This window comes from Dipodomys merriami, unplaced genomic scaffold (genome assembly GCF_024711535.1).
Source record: "Dipodomys merriami isolate MVZ:Mamm:240054 unplaced genomic scaffold, mDipMer1.0.p SCAF_10, whole genome shotgun sequence".
Classification (NCBI taxonomy): Eukaryota; Metazoa; Chordata; class Mammalia; order Rodentia; family Heteromyidae; genus Dipodomys; species Dipodomys merriami.
The window spans coordinates 35,909,401-35,924,640 of record NW_027202271.1 but is presented as its reverse complement, the minus strand read 5'-3'; positions in this window follow the sequence as shown (position 1 = coordinate 35,924,640).

Genomic DNA, 15,240 nt, shown 5'->3' with positions numbered 1-15,240 from the left:
TTACAGTGCCTGAATTCAACACAATGTGTTATCTGTGATTCTGTGAGTCTGCCTACTTTTACCCATGGTTGGACCCTTTAATAATAAAAAAAAAATAGAAAGAAGACAATAGAGGAAAGAATTGTCCTTGTTTGGATCCTGTTTTGATTTATTGCAGACACTACAGCTCCTCTGCCACAATTCACAGCTATATTCTATCATCTGAAGTTATGCTCCAGGATTTCCTAAGGCCATTTAAAAATATAAAACTCTTTTCCTTTCTGAAGCATTTAACTTCATGGGCATCTTGCTGTGATCAGCTCTTTGCACATATCCCGCTGAGTGGAGTTGAAGGGGAGCCAGGCTGGCTGTTTTGCTGGTAGACACAGCTATCCAGGGTATGACCGTTGCTCTTCCATTGGATGACTCATAGCAACTTTGATGTAGCATATCCAAAAGCTTATGTGAAGTCTCCAACAGTGAACTAAGATGTGTGGGTAAATGAACTGATAAAAATCATCATGGGTAAATACAGTTTTCTACTTCAGGTTCATTCTTCCACTCAAGGTCATGATAATGACTGGGCTAAACTCAACTACATTCATGCTTCTGTTTATTTCACCCATTTGGTTGCCTACAAACTATTTATTTATCATCTGTTTCTACTTATACCGGGATTATGGTGGAGATAAAAAAAAAGATGAATGAAACACACCACCTGGCATATAGAGGTACTCAATTGTATCTTTAAATGCATAAACAAATTGATGACAGGTAAACACAGTATCCATCTACAAGGACATTATATTAAGCAAGAAAGATAGAAAGGCAAATATAAGAATATTGCCATTAAAGGAACTACAAAATATACTGAGAACATTGTGTGGAATATAATAGGCAACAAATATTTGTAGAATGAATAAATATGAATGAATACAAAATAAGGTGGTATATGTATTATGAGTTTATAGAAAACAAAGCTTGCTTTACCAGAATAAACAAAAAAGGTAAGCCTAAACTGTTCTCTGAGGTGGCTCTGCCATTTGATTAGCTATTTGCCAGGGGAAGACCAGGAAAACCTGGCTTGCTGATAGAGGAAGAATAGGTACTAAGTAGATCCAGTTACAAGTTTATGTGAGCAGAGGAAAAATGAAAATATGGGACTAGGTATCATATTTGAAGAGTATATGGAAAAACGGACCATCCTTTTCTTCTATGGGATTTCCCTTGACCTGTTATTGTGTTTAATATTTTCTAGTTAATGTTCAAGAAAATTTTAAATTTAGGTTGTCAAGATGAGTTATACTGCTCTTTATTATCACAGATAATAGCATTTTTTTAGCAAGTCCTGGGAGTGAACTCAAGGCCAGGGCACTGCCCCTGAGCTTCCTTTGTTCAGGGCTAGCACTCTACCATTTGAGCCACAGCATCACTTCTGGCTTTTTCTGAGAGGTTTATTGGAGAATAAGAATCTCATGGATTTTTCTGCCCAGGCTGGCTTCAAACTGCTCTCCTCAGATCTCAACCTCCTGAGTAGCTAGGATTACAAGCTTGAGCCACAAGCACAAAGCTTATAATAGTAATTTCTAATGCTTGTGGAGTCATTTAACTCACATGAAAATCAAGAATTAGACCATTTTATTTTTATATATGTTTTGCTCCTACCAATTCAATGGAAATGCTGAAAGAACAAATTCAACTATTTTTATTTCACTTGTTGATTCACACACATCCTACCAATACAATCTGCAATAAGGTTAAGGAAACAGAGAAAGAAATGGAACTCCAAGGTTAGTCTATCTTTTCCTCTTCTACATCATATTCTGCCAAAGTAGTTGACAATACAGGAAAGATATACAAGCAAAACTGCACATGCATATTGTCTTCCTCTCTGCCCACGTTCCCTCAGACTTTAAAGATAAAATTATTAGGAAGCTTGGAACCACTATAGCACAGCATCCAACTTATCACTGAGCTGCCTTCTATACAAACACAAGACCAGCTCCTGGAGAAGCAAGCCCTGGTTCTAGGGCATACAGATAACCAGAAGTGCATCTAGAACTTTGCATAGACTAAGGTAGGCCAGAGAGTGATGGAGTAAATGTAACTGAAGTGTAGCCAGAAAGGTAGACAGTAGGTTTCCTTTATTCTGGTAACTCAAGGGACAGAAATTATTCTGATTCAGGGGTACGGGGCAAAGAACAGATGACTCAGCTCAGGCAGGTAGTTGACCAGGTAGCCTGTGTTTAATATCTGCTCCATCAGTTTACTAGTTATAAGATCTTGGAATATTTTCTGCATCTGTCTCCTCATCTGCAAAAAGTGAAAAATAAATTCGAGTAATTTGTTCAAGGAGTTGAACTCTTTGGTTTGTTTTGTTTTGTTTTTGGTGCTTATGCTAGGGCTTGAGCTCAGAGTCTGCACACTGTCCCTGAGCTTTGTTGCTTCAATGCTTGCACTCTATTACTTGAGCTACAGCTCCACTTTTGGCTTATTGCTGGTTAACTGGTGATGTGTCTCACAGACTTTCCTGCCGGGACTGGCTTTGAATCATGATCCTCTGATCTCAGCCACCTGTGCCCAGGGAATTGTTGAACTTTTATAAGCACAGAGCACATGTTAGCTGTGATTATATACCTTCTGAACTTCACTCAAACATTACCTGATTGTGCAACACACGTCAGTTAATAGGTACTGTAAGATGAAGGCTTAGGAAGGCAATGGGATTATGATAATACAGGAAACAACTATGGTAAGAGAGAAGTTTTAGGAGAACATAGAAGTTATACCCAGTCTTCCTCCCTCAAAATGCCATTGGAAATGGATTCTTAATTAAAGCTAGCCAGTGAAATGTTTCATACATGAAGAAAGGAAACAGGATATTTGCCGGCAACATGGTCTAAGCAGCACACTGGATGGGCTACACAAAATCTGTGAAAAAGTCATTTTTTAAGATAGGCTGTCTAGAAAATAGACCTCTCTCTCTCTTGAGGTCAAGGATTATATCTCATGTACTTTCATATTCCTCCTGTGCCCACAACAAAATTGTCTATAAAGGCCCACAAAAAAACTATTTTATAATCAGATCTTAACTAGAGTCTAGGTGATAGACTTCAATAAATATTTCAGGGAGGTTTCAGTTATGATAGATGTAGCCTCATTGCCTTATAAATGTTAATAGCGAATATGTGCAAATTAAGCAATTTGCTAAAAGGCACATTTATTTGTAAGTTCACCAAGTCTCTGTCCAAAAGTTCAAGAAAACTTCTAAGATACTTCTTAATCAGGAAAATTATTACCATTCTAATTTGGAGAATTAGAATAAAACATTCATAATCATAATGGGAATAAATAGTTATTTTTAGGACAGGTATGATGGTACATGCTGTAATCCTTACTACTTGAGATGTGTATATAAGAAAGTATCAGTCCAAGCTTGGCCTAAGCAAAAGTATAAGACAAGCTAAGAAGCAAGAGAACTGGAAATGTGGTTTTAAAAATAAAGCACTCTCCTAGCAAACTCAAGGCCCTGAGTTCAACCTCCAATAACACACACACACACACACACACACACACACACACACACACACACACACACACACACACACACACACACACACCACACACACACAGAGTTACTTGCTCAACCACATTTCAAGTTTTGCACAACAGTAGAGCTCCTGTTTTAAGTGAAATATCACTTGACTTCAGGAGTTCCTTTACTAGTATCCCAATGCAATTAGAACAAATTCAAATGCTACTTCAGTTATAAATACACTCACTCTCTCCCTCTTCTCTCTCTCCCTCTTTTAGAAGACCTATTCTACTAAGCACACTCCCTTTTTGTTTCTGAGAGAAAGTATCAAGCTCATGCCTTGTATGTAATATTAGTTTGACCTGGAATCCTCAGATTTCAGACTGGCCCATCATTGACTTCTTCCTCAATGAAGTCTCAGGTGAAACATCCTCTTCTCAAGACACCTTATCAGACCAATCAGAGGGCCCCCCACCCAGTTCACTCTCATGCCACTTACATGAAATTTGTCTCCCCACCCAGTCACCACATCATGTTTGTTTGTTTGCTGTTGTTTTGATTTTTCAGAACACCTTTTCTTCTTTTTACTCCTGAAGTTCTTGTTTCACAATTACATATTACTATTGGTCTTGTCATAGAAGGTGAGCAGAAAATGTTCCTGTTCACTACTGTAACTTCAGCATCCACAACTATTACTGGCTTCTAACCAGTATTTTTATATTGGACTAAATAATTAATTGGATGTATAAAGAAAGAAACTGCCTTGGAAATCTGAGATTTCTTGATTTTTACCATTTAAGGTACCTTTCATCATGTAAGCAATCATCCACTTGATGTTCTAATTGATTTCTGGCAAAGAGAGTTAATATTTGTTCTGGTCTTGGAAAGCTTCTTTTGTTTTATCTTATTTAAGCAGAAAAAAAGAATTGTTTGTTTCCTAAAATGCATACCAAGAAAAATAATCCATCAGTTGTTGCAGATAAATTGAAAAAAAAAATCACAGTTACACATGTTGCTTTAACTATGGAATTTAAAAATATAGCTATAAGCAAATAACTCTAGTGGAGAGAAATGGTTCATTCATGTCCTTATCCTACCAGGTTGCCATAATCTCATTGGCTCTGTGAAGAGTCCCTAGAGGCCTACATTCTTTCTAGTCAAATTAAAACTCTCAAATACAAGTTTGAATACCTACTTTATACCTACTTTTTGCTTGAAAATTTTATTTGACTCTTTAAGGATCTATCTCTTCTATAAAATTGAGAAATCCTTTGGAACGTGGATCATGGTAATTTGTCAGTTGGTGTGTGTGTGTATGTGTGTGTGTGTGTGTGTTTGTGTGTGTGTGTGTGTGTGTGTGTGTATGTGTGTCAATTGCACAGTCAAATCCAAACATTTCAAAGAACCTAACATGTCCAAAACTCAGTTTATATCTAGCCTCAATATGTAATACTAGCTGTCAACAGCCTCAGCTTCTATTCATCGTAGCTTTAAAAAAGGGATCCATAAACTTTGGCCTACGGTTTAATTCCATACTTTATATACAGGCCATAACTAAGAATGGCTCATAGATTCTGAAATACTTCTTTAACTCAAAAAGGAAGAAACCTTTATGGCACATAAGAATACCATGAAACACAAAGTCAGTAATAAAGTTCTGTTGAATTTGATGGGGTTCAGGATACACTGTATCTGGGCATTTGATAAAATGACAGAGCCAGGAAGGTCACTTTTATCTTCACTACCATAAACTTAGGAAAGATTTTGTTTTATCATCTCCTTAAACAGTTAATAAGATCCCTATTCTAGAAGTCCTTACCCTATACCACCCCTACGACAGAAGGCAGATACTCCAAACAAAGAGAAAAATTTGCCTTGGTAAGCTCTTCTCAATTTCGATCTTTAGATGATATTCTTGATCACTCTATCTCTGCCTATTGCTTTGCAATTTCCTACTGTTTCATCAAGCCTTGCATAAAAATGCCTAATTTAACTGTTTTTATGTAGACTCTTGGGTAATGTAAAACTTAAGTACATTTGTATGTTTTCTCTCTGTGTCTCTGTCTCCATCTGTCTGTCTGTTTCTCTCTCTCTCTCTCTCTCTCTCTCTCTCTCTCTCTCTCTCTCTCTCTCTCTCTCTCTCTCTCTCTCTCTCTCTCTCTCTCTCTCTCTCTCTCTCTCTCTCCCCCTCCCTCCCTGGGAAAAATGGAAATTTGACTTTAGAGTCTCATACTTGTTAGGTAGGAGTTGTATCACTAAGCCATATATCCAGTTATTTTCTACACTGGCTATTTTTGAGATACAATCTTGTTTCCTGGCCATGAAGGCACTTGAACCATCATCTGCCTATTAGGTTTTCTGTTGTAGCTGGGATGACAGGCAGGTGGCACCATGCCCAGCTTCTTCCACTGAAATGTATTCTCACAGATTTTTCTGCCTGGCTGTCCTTGAACCACAAACTTCACATTGTCACCCACATAAATATCTAGGATATCAGGTGTGAGTCACCAGTACACAGCCTACTTCTCTTTCTAGTTTGTCTTTTGTTACTAGAGCCTGAGTGATGAATCTAGACATTAAAATAAAGAGGAAAGAAAAAAACATATTTTCTTCCTACAAAACACAACCACACAGTATAGTTGTTATAGGGTTGAGTGATTAAGACTGAAAGAAAAATCCTCAAATATTTGCATCCTGTCCCTACGCAGCATAATGTTGTCAGTGATGAGTGGGAAATAAAGAATAGTCTTTATTCTCATGAAATATGGGTAAATAGTGGCTTTCAAAACTTCTCCATCTGCCCTACCCCTATTGTATATTGCTCACGCAGATTCTCTCAGGAAGAGGCATTTGGTGACTCCAACCATCAGTCGCATTTTGTCTCAGAGAGTCACATTATCCCTCCTCCTAACCCACTAGCCTTGTGTGAATGCTTCTGAATCACAATTGACTTTATAATGGGGGAATCGTCCTTACTGCCATTTAACTAATTTAAGCAGACTTTTCGTGAAAATAAGCTATGTTGTGAAATAGATTTCACAGGCACGGAAGCTTATCTCATCGTGGGCTCTTACTCCACTTGATAACATGTCTTGAAATAAAGTCAATATTCCTTTTAACTTCCAGAAAAAATAAGGATTGGGATAACAGAGATGTGAAAGATAGAAAAAGGGAAGGAGGGAAGAAGGAAGAAAGGGAAGCATGGAGGGAAGAAGGGTCAGAGGCTTCAGGAAAATGCTAGAATGACTAAGTCGCCATTTCATTTCATGATAATGAATTTCAGCGAGAACAAAAATGTCATGCTCAGAGAGAAAAATTACCATGTTGTACTTTGTAGCCGATAGCATTCCTGAGGAATGCCTGGGCCTTTTGTGCTCTTTCGTTTCTTTGGCTTCCTCACCTCTGTATTTTCAGCGCCTAACTCAAACCCAAACAACAAACAAAAACAGTGCGAGTGCTTATCCACAACACCCCTTCCCATTTCTCATTTTCCAAGTAAATCAACAAACTTGAACAGCTGATAGAGTCAGAGAATTGCTACATAACACCATTGCCCTCAATTAACATCTCCCTGGGCAGTACACACTGAATGAAGTCTCCTTTGTCTCTAGGTGACATCTTAAGGAAACAAGATATAAATTGATGAAAAGGAGAGAAATCTGTTTCGATGGGGCTTGTTAGGATCGCATCTGAGTTCCATCTTTTCCCCCATATTCAACTCTTTTAAAAGCAACACAGAGGCCTTAATGTATCTCCCCTTTTCTTTTAAAGTAGTGAGGTAGATCGGAAGTACAATATTCTATAATGTTTACTAGACTTTGAACACTATATTCTAGGTAAGAAGTGAAGATTGGTTTTTTTTGAAGGATTAAAGAAAATATCAGGGACAAGAGGATGTGGCTCAGTGGTAGAGTGCTTGCCTAGCATGCATGAGGCCCTGGGTTCAATTCCTTGGTACCACATACACAAAACAAAATAATAATATCAACCTTTTAGGCTCTGAATTATCACTAAAGGTCTACATAATAAATTCACCAAATGTGGGTATGTACAAACACACACGCACCCTCAGACACATCCCAAATGCATAAATATTTTTAATGAACCAATAGTGGACTTTGCAAAGTAGCCATATGAGATATGAAAAGCATTTTTATTTAGTGAGAAATTGTAAAAATTTCAACATTGCAAGTGAGTTTCTCCATAACTTGCTCATTCTCTTTTAGGAGAAAAAGCATTTGAGATCTTCCTTCCCTCAGACTTGTACCCAGAGAAAAGTATTTTATAATTTCAAAGCTGAAAAGGAGAGCTGCAGCATAGAGATATATCAACTGATAAAAAGTAATGCTGACCAGGAAGCTTTTAAATTATTTTTGAAATCTTTTATCAAGCTATTTTCTATTATAGAATATGGTGGGTTTTAAAATTGGATTTCCCTCTAGCTGCAAAAGTGAGCTTGTTCGTCCACATTCCCTTTGAGGGAGTCCCTGGGTTATTAAAGTCCTACCATAGAAAAGACAGAAAAAAATCCAAAGCCTAGTTCTCAAAGAAAGCTGGTATCTGTAAACCTATAGAGTCTGTGTTCATTAATTCAACTAATATTGATTGAGCCCCACTAAGTCATGTGGCTTCAACAGCAACAGATAAGAAGTTTACCAGCCAGTGGAGCGAAATAGATAACACACAATAAACATGTCAAATAAATAAGTAATATACTATTTTAATGCCATGGAGAAAACAAAGCAAGATAAAGAGGAATGAATGAGTGGAATAATTAAAACTTTTATAGCAATGTCAGCCATGGCAGCCTTTATGAACAAGGTGACAATTTAATATCTGAAAGCCAAAGATCAAGACACACAGTAAACTGCTAGTTTAATGGTCTTAACGCTAGACTGTCTTCATGGAGAACTCGAAAGAGACTGATAGAATGAATGTGATAAGATCTACTGGGAATCAAAAGTCCTGGCTTGCTGAGCACTCGTGACTCATACCTATAATCCTAATAATCCTAGCTACTTAAGAGACTGAATCTGAAGATCACAGTTTGAAATCAGCCGCAGCAGAAAGTCCAGGAGACTATTATCTCTAGCTAATACCAAAAAATGCAGAAGTGGAGCTGTGGCTCAAGTGACAAAGCACCAGCCTTGAGCAAAAAAGCTAAGGAATGGTGCCCAGGCCCTGAGTTCAAGCCCCAATTCTGACATTCTCTCTCTCTGGCTCTCTCTCTCTCTCTCTCTCTCTCTCTCTCTCTCTCTCTCTCTCTCTCTCTCTCTCTCTCTCTCTCTTTGTCACACATGCACACACACATAATCCATTTTACCATTAAGGATCAGAGAGAAGATCATGAAAAGGCCTATTAGGTTAATAATTTCAAAACAAATGGAGACCCACTGGAAGATTTGGAGCACAGGCATAGACACAGGTTTGTTGCTTTGTCACATCAATTTAACACAACATGAGTGCTTTAGAAACATGAGGCCTACCTTGTATCACATGAGATGAGGTATGGTAAAGTTAGAACAGTTAAGACTCTTTGTTTAAAACACGGGTGGATGGACTCATTGGAGTTTTGGGGCATGATTGGTGTCACTTCATCTCTCCACACTACTTCTAAGAGATTATAAACAGCAATCTTTCATGCCATGCAAGAAAAATAAAGTGTCAGATCAATATAGGTTGTCTTATCACTAAAAGTTGATGACAATCATATGCACATTCTAGTTGTCACAGTAATGACCATCTTTTCTATTAGGAGTCAAAGCATGAATGCTAAGGCTGGAAAGTCAAATTGGCAAAAGATTGTTATAGTTGTAAGAATGATAGGAAGAAAATATATATATAATATTTATTGTGATATTGTAGCAGAAGTACTGACAGGAATTCTCCATGAGAGATGTCAGATGCGTCTAGCAGATGGAAAACAGGAGTAGTATGTAAAATGTGGGTGGAGAGGCTCCATCTGAAATCACAGGTGTCATCCATGTGGAATGACAAAGCTAGCTACTGTAAAAGCTTACAAAGAGGGTAAGTATTGCCATTATAATACCTGTCTTCACAATGGAACTTACGCCACCATCTACCTCTGACACTGTTTCCATTTTATGGCACAGTAGGCTGGATGTGGTTAAGAACAATATGACTTCTGTCACTCAACACAGTTAAAGAGAGGTCTTGATGTACTCATCAGAAAGAAATAATCAATGTGTAAGATGGTAAGATAGTATGCCAATTACTCTTATTTGGCCATTATCCAATGTGGGGGTGAATCAAAATATCACATTATACCTTTTACATATGTACAGAATAAAAGACTGGTTTGTAGTTTGTATTCTTCTGTCTCTGAGAAGGCAGGAAAATAGATTCTCATTCGTTGAAAAGTTTTAGTGGGTCATCTTTCTTAAATGTCAAAAATGAGAGGGAAATGTTTTCTAAGATAATACCTAGCAAAATAAATCAACATGCATAAATAAAAATGGTTTGATAATGTAGATAACCCATAGATAGACTCTCTTGATTAATAGGAAGAAAGTTACCTTATCACAATCCTAAATATTACAGTCCATAGAATGAAAAATAGAATTGTTTCTAAGTTTCTTCATGTGAAGCACATAATTAAAATATAAAGTAAGCCAGTTATAAACAAAAATATTAATAAATCCCCTATACTGGAATAAAATGAATAGGGTTTTCAAATATCTTCTGCCAAAATGAGGCCCCTCATCAGATAGAGACATAGAACAGAAACATTTTGATGCTAGAACGTGAACACTGAGGGCAATATTTCAATGGTGACTCAGAGTGTTTTATGAAAATGGTATTTAAACAAATATATTTGAGAAAATCTTGTCACAAGGATATCATTCTACAAAAAGAAAACTAGATTATAGGGTAAAGTGGAGGAATACTGAAAAATCGTATTGCAAAGTTGTCAGCAAATCCAATGGGAAAACTCACTGAAAGTCCCATAATAGTTAGTGTGCACCCTCACTGGGAGTCTAAATAGGAAGTTCTCTATAGTTTTGCCAAAGATACACTTGTCATATAACTATTATTTTATTCATACTATATTAGATCCAGAAGGACCCTAAAGAACATCTGGTCTCCTCGTTAGCTATCATGTAAGCAAACCCCCTAGAGGTAAGTGATTTACATAAGCCTATGAAATCAAAATTCAATCTGAAATTCAAGTCTTTAGTTTGACTTCAAATGTTCTAAATATTATGAAAAAAATAAAATTTCCTTTTTATAAACTTAGGGGTATTTTCATCTTTTCTGGTGAATTTATTTCTAGTGGCTTTTGCCATGAGAATATAAATTTCATTCTTTAGTAGAGAATCTAATTATCAGAAATACATTTGTGTCCCTATCAAGTATTCCACAAACAAAACATACTTTTGGATGATGAATAGTTGTGCTGTGATTTGCTTTATTTTCTCCTAAGTTATCAATAATTTTTTGCAGTGTTGGGGCTGGGAAGATGGCTCAGAGGTAGAGTGCTTGCCTTGCATGCATGAGGCCCTGGGTTCGATTCCTCAGCACCACATAAGCAAAAAGAAAAAAGCCGGAAGTGGCGCTGTGGCTCAAGTGGTAGAGCGCTAGCCTTGAGCTGAAGAGCTGAGGGACAGCGCCCAGGCCCAGAGTTCAGGCCCCACAACCAGACCAAAAAAAAAAATTTTTTTTTTGCAGTGTTTATAGATCTGAAGAAACTACAAAAAGATGGGTAGATGATAATATGATAAAGTAGGTTATAAGATATATCTGCATGATAAACTGAAATCTGTTATGGGACATTCAGGGTGATTTAGAAACTTCAAGATCAACAGTCTTAATGAATCTAAAAGAAAATTTTATACCAAGTAAAAAGTTTTATACCAAGAGGGAGGGGAAGGTGAATATGAAAAAGATGGAGGAGGAGGATGGGGAAAGATAAAGAAGGGGGAGAGAGAGAGAGGAGAACGGGAAGTGAAGAGGGGAAAGAAAGAGAGATATAAGAAAGAGGGGAGAGGAAGAATAAGTAAAGGAAGAGGAGGAAGAGAAAAAGGGATCAGAATATTTTACATGAGGATTTAGACCCAGTCCTTGGAATCCAAGCAGCCTGATTCCAGCATGAATGCTCTAACAATGATCAGAAAATTTCTACTGTACGTCTAATATATAATATGATTTTGAAAGGAAGTCAGTGTCTTTCTGTTTGAGTAACATAAAGGCAAATCATTCAACTCCCTCCCCCTCTCTCTGACCCCGCCCCTTTTTTTGGAACAACTACATATCATCATCAACAGAAATTCCTGATTTCCACATACAAAATTTCAGTCAAGTCTCCATAAAAGTTTCACTTTGTTGTTTCCATGTTGGGTGTGTGTGTGTGTGTGTGTGTGTGTGTGTGTGTGTGTGTGTGTGTGTGTGTGTGTGTGTGTGTGTGTGTGTGTGTGTGTGTGTGTGTGTGTGTGTGTGTGTGTGTGTGTGTGTGTGTGTGTGTGTGTGTGTGTGTGTGTGTGTGTGTGTGTGTGTGTGTGTGTGTGTGTGTGTGTGTGTGTGTCAGTATTGGAACTTGAACTCACATCCTGGGCAGTGTCCCTGAGTTTCTTTTGCTCAAGGCTAGTACGCTAACATTTGAACCAAAGTTCCACTTCTGGCTTTTGGTTTATTTTCATGTTTGGAGAGGGTAGTTTAATGGAGACAAGAGTCTCAGGGACTTTTTTTTTATGGACTGGTTTTAAACTGGGCATCTCAGATCTCAGTTGCTTGAGTAGATAACATTACAGATGTGAACCACCAGTGAACCCATGATTTGTAAATGGCTTATTTAGTGTATTCAGGCTGACTTATACCTTTGCCAGAAAAAATATCAGATCAGTCATCCTTTCCATCTTACTACCTTTCTCTTATACCTATGGCAGTATTGTTTCCTTATCCTCTGGGCAAAGATGCTGCTATATTTATCTTGTGAGATTCTGAAAAGAATGGCAGCTAGCATGTTTTTGACATCTTATAAGAGAGTGTGAGATGTCGACAGGATGAGATGTCAGTCCTTTGATGTTTGTAGAAATCCTGCCTTTTCCATTGCCACTGAAATAATAGCCATGGTGCTTTACTTTTATGTGAGAAGTTTTAATGGTTAGGGACCTTGAATACTCGATTTTGTGAAGTATGCCTTTTATCTCCTCAGACGCAGTGTCAAACCATCTACTAGTTAGTATAAAGTCCTAGGAATTATTGGTTCAACCCTTGGCCCTCTTTGGATAAGAACATTCCAAATGATATAACAAATCTATCAAAAACTCCATCTTGCATACACTAGGCCAACTGAATGAAAACCCAGAAAGTAAGCTCTGGTCTAGAAGCCTTCTATCATAAAGTATAGTGACTGGAGTTGATTCTGCAGTCAGCTACATGAATCACCACATTCTTGGCTGTTATCATTTGCGTGCTTTGCTGCCTCGTATGTAAAATAGGTTAGGTAAATCTCACCAGTTCTCTGACAAGCAGCTGTAGTTTTATATTCTTTATTACAGAATGAAAATCCCACTGCAAAATGGATTGATTTTGATCACTCAATGTCATATAAGTCATCAAGTATTAGTTCATAATTTACCTTTCACGGCTTAAATATTAAAAGTGGTGAAATACAAAGGAACATGGACAGTTGTATACAGAGGGGAAGGAAGGGTTCCTATGGAACCTTTGGAGAAAAACCCCTGGGACCAGTCAATTTTCCTTCCATATTCTCTTTGTGTCTCTCCTTTCTTCTTCTCTTCCTTCTTCAATACTTTTCCTTCCATTTATCTGCCCTTTCCTTATCCATGTTCTTTTATTCATTTTTTTTTTCCACATTAATGAGAAAGCCATTGTTAGGTCTGCTCTGAAGAGCCCCTCCCCCATTCCTCTTCACTAGCCTGAAACCAGTAATCACCTGACTGACTGTGAGTCAACAAAGGATCCCAGGCTCAGAGGTCACTTCCTCATCTGCTAAAGTCACTTCCTGAACCACCCAGTCACAGCTCCCTCTGATGGTGAAAGGTTTCCCCAGGCTGAGATCACTACCTGCCTCCCACCTTCTCCCATATATAATCCAGCTCAACACAAGTCCCTTCCTGTTTTGCATCTTTTCCTATCCTTCTCTTTCTACATGCCTCCCTCTCATGCAGGCTGGGAGTTTTCTCTCCCCACAACACCGTTTCTGCCTTAACGGTGTGGCAGTTTCCTTTTGACAAACATTACAGCCACGATTTACTCAAGTCTGACTCTAACTATGAGGTATCAATTAAACCTGAATGATTCAGAGATGATTCTTTATACTTGAGATAATTCTTTATACTGATAAATGATCTATTTTTCATTCTTTTATGAATTCATCTACCAAACACCTAGCATTAGTATGTGTAAAACAGCACATTGGACACAAGACTGTCAGGAAGTTCTGGTTGCATAGGGGTAGGAGAGGGGAAAACCAGACAGTAAAGAGCAAAGCAAATACATTTCTGAAAAAGTCAGATTGAGTTATGATTAGAGTGGTCTAAGATGTTTCTTATTATAGTAAATGACAGGATGGAGGAGCATGACCTGATTTTGATACTGTAGTCAAGAAGGAAAACAAAATTTTTGAACTATTTGGCCTAAGAGAATAATTTGTCTGGGATAGTCAAATATTTTAGCTGATAGTATAATTTTTCATTGAACAATATCAATAATACCTGCTAAAAAACATAAAATCATATTCCAACAAAGATGGGTTGACTATACAAAATCCCATTTATTCACTATACATGGTACAGAGCTCAAAAAGGTCTAGATTAGGCCCTTTGTGAATGTATGAGACAATATTTACATACAAATATCCACTTTGTAGAAGATAGGCTAGCATAAATATCATATGAAATGTATTTTATTAATCTGTAGAAGATGACAGAACTGCTTTTCTTACCAGCTAAGATGAATTTTGACACGCCTCTCCCTCAAGCTTCTAATGGCTTCCTACCTCACTCAATATAAATGTCAAAGGCCTGGCAAGGGCCTTCAGGACCCTACACAGCTTGGCCATTCTTACATTTTTGACTTCATATCTCTCTGTTCATCTCTCTAGCTCATTCTGTTCAGTCACATTGAACTGCTAGCCATTTCACAAAGCACGAAATGACATCCAAGACCGAGGCTTTGAAACTGTCTCTGTCTCCTAGATATCCACATGGATAATTCTATCCTGCCTTAGACTCAAGCCTTACCTTCTGAAAGGGGGGTTATAATTGTTACCTTGTTGTGATGCTTCTTTTTGTCCTATTTATCTTTCACTGGACTAGGAAATTTACTCAGGTGTTATATGGGTTATTTATTACTAATTTCTGCCAACTAGACTATAAATCCCATGTGGTTAGAAGTTTTCATTTGTTTCATTCTTTGATGTATTCCAAACTCCATAAAACTTTCTGACACAGAGCAGGTGCTCAGCAAATATTCATGAAATAAATAAATACGTGACCAACTTTAATAAGAAATAAAGGCAGTGAAAGAATCAGAAATGGCTTCATATTGGAAAGGATGCCGTGAAAATGAAGGATGCTAACAGGCAGAGGCAGGCTCCCAGACCCATCTGCCTCACCTCAGACCATCACTCTTTCAAATGGTGACAATATTTCTTCATAAAATCTCTTTTGCAACTAGTACATTGGGTAAGTGTGACTCATCAGATGTGATCATACACTGAATTTAGTGTCTCCTTGTCCCTT